We start from the raw sequence: 3,855 nt of genomic DNA, 5'->3' as shown, positions 1-3,855 counted from the left end.
AGCAAATACAAGGGGGAATTGTCTCTCCAGTATTCAATGCTGAAGTGGTATGATAATGTTTATGGTATCAATTCCATCTCATATTTTCCAATCCATTGATTCAAAATGGTTCACTAGAAACTGAGCATTGTGTTTTCCACACAAGGATGTCCTAAGATGACATAGTGAGAACAAACCAAAGACTAATTTCTAAATAACCCTTTGTAACGCGATGAAAATACAACACTGTGATCACAATTTCACAACCTGTCTCTCGGAATAATCACATCTGGCGATTCTATCTATCTCGGAACAGTATCTCATCAGCTTGACGTGATCGCACGAAAGGACCTTGTTTCAAACTTTGTCTTGATGGCCCTCAAACAGGTGAATAGGCTTTGTTAGATATTTAGTTAGCTTTGTTAGATCTTTAGTTAAGACCATACAAAAGTCTCTGTACGTTTTTGTTGTGTCAATAAAGAATCTTTATCATTGAAGACTTGGAGGGAATTATTTATTCAGAACACTCAGGCAGGAGCTAGTATTTACAGTAGTTGATACACATGGCACAGTATCGGGCAGTAGCAAGGGCCGGTATTGTCTGGATACCACTGAGATAGGATATTTGCGCAGTGACTGACCTTGACAAGCCTATATGGACTAACTTGCCCGGGAAGTCAAGGTACAGGACCAGGACGTACAGAACATAACGGAAAAAAAGAAACACTTTCAGTACAAAGTTTTACGACAGACAATACATGTGTTAGACAAACTCTTCTTCTGATTAAGACGTGATTGCAAAGTAAAACTATTCATCACGAACGACGTTGCTTCAATTTTCTCCCAGTTACTTAATTCCACACTTCTGAAGGCTTTGAATTAAGTCATGCCTGTATGATTCATGTGACTACTAGGTTAAACAGTGGATGCATTCCATCGTTTCTGGGCAATCAATCATCGGAATGACAGTCTCTGCTAGTACTTTCAAGTCTCTTAACTCATTCTAGTTGCACCAATTTGCCATCGTGACTACTAGCATATACAAGTTGACTAGTAGTCACCAAGTCTCTGCGTGACAGCTGTACATTGTAAATAACTTAAGTTAGCATAGCTCTCTCCTCGCAGCACCTTTACACCGGATGGGAATTACCGATGTTTCCAGATCCCCAGACTCCTACAGGCGGGAATCCGGTGTCACTCCACGGTGAAGCCCTGAATATGCAGATACATATTTCCTCCCACTCGAGATTATTATGGCCTTCTCTCAGGGCTTTCACAAACTTTTCAGATGAATTAAACAACATCGGTTTTCTTTAGGCACATCAAAGGCTTCCATTTTACGTTATTGGCAATAAACCGAGCAGACGCCCTTTACCCATGTCAGAGGAGATAGTATCTTCATACTCCTTGAGGGACTTCGCAGAGGCATACAAAATGGTGTCGCATGCATACATATGCATCTCTAAAAGGTTGGGGACAGATTTGAGATCGTTCAAATTATATACAGGAAGATTAGGTCGTACCGGCGGTGATACTGCTTGCCGGGTACGCCTAAGAGTTTTACCTGAGCTATAACAGTTAACATCCATGGTGCACTTTTGAGAACAACAGAACCACTGGGCAAATGGTATTGATTCGTTTCGTTTCCTTTCAAATTCAATTCTGTCCCATCACTGGAACAATGTACATGAAAACCCATAGCGTACAAATGTACCATGGAACCACCAAGGCCATGCCATGCACGTTCTACCATAACGGATATCACGGTTATATCATTATTCGTAAGCACTAGCTAAACACAAAGTTGAACAGGGTTCAAGGACAACAGAAGCGTCAATGCACATACATGGGTCGCCATGCAGCCATTAGGTCACAACACCGAAATAATCCTCCACAAAATTGTGGTCGACAATGCATAGATCCATTATGAGGGTGAGGCGCGGGTCAGTACAGTGGCAAATCATCAGCTCAAAGTCGGTTCAATCTGATGTTGCTGTTTTAAAGAATAGATACCCACATGTACGCCGCCTACATATGCCATTGTCGAATACAATTAGCGCACAGATCGGAAGCTGATCACAAAACATTTTTGTAACTTATTACTCATACCATTACCAAAGCTAAGTGAACATCAACCAAAAACAAAAGTCATGAAAATTGTTGGGCATGAGTACTGGTATAGGGAGCTTGCTCAGCCTCAGCCTTGGCTAACTTATGGATGCAAGAGACGTATTCCGAATAGCCCATTGGCAATATCACCCGGACGTTATATGCGTCAGGTACTAGTATCTTAAAGTGAATGGAGGATGCTTGTCGTCATGTTCTTAGTAATATAGTATAGAGCAAGGAGTCGGCAAGAGCAAAAACACACTGAACAATAAAAAAAAAGAATCTGGAAAACCAATCTAGCTAAGCTGAACCAGCCCCTACTGCGCCATGCACAGTCCCGGCCATGTCCGGGTTTCCAAGAGGCTGAATAGCTGGTTCAAGAATAGCGACTATCAAACCCTAAATAAGCTTGGCGTTCGCTCATAGCAACTAGAAAATGAAGAAATAAAGTCATTGGTCTTAGCTCAATCACTGGTGCTACTAGCTCCTAATAAATATTTATAAATTGAGAAGACGCATTTCATGAGTTTCGTACGGACGGTTTATGTAGCTAGCTGAATGGAAGGGTTCGACAAATGGCCACAAATGGCTGGATAGCAGCTTGATTGCTAGCTACTTCAGGAAACTTTCGCAGCCGCCAGAGAAGCGCTGTACTAGTTAACACGCAGGTCTACTGGGGCAAAAATGGCTGTCAGACAACTTAAAGCAAAAGGCAGGTTTGTACTAGTAAGCGAAATATTAAGCATTCTTTGAAGGCTTTAGAATAAACCTTTAAGGATCGTGACTCCTTGTCCGCATAAAACACAGACCGTCGAAGCCCACAAAACAAGAAAGAAACAAGAATTCGGAGATCCCATACCTCCATGAAAAATGGTTGTGTGTAAATTCTTTTTATTTGTCGCATTATTATGTACAATCCATGAAGGCGTTCTGAAGTTATGGTGACTACAAATGTGCGGAAACACACACACGCGCGCGCGCGCACGCAGACCAATTTTATACCTGCCAAAAAAAAGTTACTCAAGCAACTGGATATGATTTTGAAAGCGTCAGACGTTTCAGCTAGTATCCACTAGCTTTCGTCAGTGACTGAGAGACCAGAGGGGAAAGCAGGTTTTTATACACAACCTGTTCATTGATATGCAAATAAGGTGAAGACAAATTTTGGAAGTCGAAAAAGGAACAAAAGTCAGACAAGTCAAGACAAGATGATGCAAATTAGTCTGAAAGCTCCTGTTATACAGGACAGGAGCTTAAGTGTTGTCTGTCCTCGGGGCTGGGAGTGCCAAATCCCAAGTGCCGGAAAGATCGACCCGTAGCCCCCCTTCCCAAAACTGTTTTGGTACCAAAACTGGACTTTCAATAAAGCGCTCAAACCTTCAGATCAGTCTAAGAAAACCCAGAAGTGCAAACCATTGACCAACAAAAACAAGGCCAACATCACTATTCCGTATGTCCAAGGAGTATCTGAGAAACTCCGACGGATCTTCCAAAACTTCAACATAGCCACTAACTTCAAACCTCACTCAACCCTCAGACAAAGACTGGTACACCCTAAGGACCGACCTCACAAGGGTACCAAGGCGAATGTTATTTACAGACTCAAATGTGAGGAGCCCAATTGTAACAACACCTACATCGGAGAGACAAGTCGACCGCTTAAAGTAAGGTACAAAGAACATTGCCGACCTAGTGCCAACGGCTACTCCTCAGCTATTTTCCACCACCTACAACACAACCAGGGTCACTCTTTCAAACTCGAGTCCA

This window comes from Branchiostoma belcheri, unplaced genomic scaffold, assembly GCF_001625305.1.
Source record: "Branchiostoma belcheri isolate BF01 breed outbred unplaced genomic scaffold, Haploidv18h27 scaffold21, whole genome shotgun sequence".
In the NCBI taxonomy this organism is placed as follows: domain Eukaryota; kingdom Metazoa; phylum Chordata; class Leptocardii; order Amphioxiformes; family Branchiostomatidae; genus Branchiostoma; species Branchiostoma belcheri.
This window is presented reverse-complemented; position numbering follows the sequence as displayed.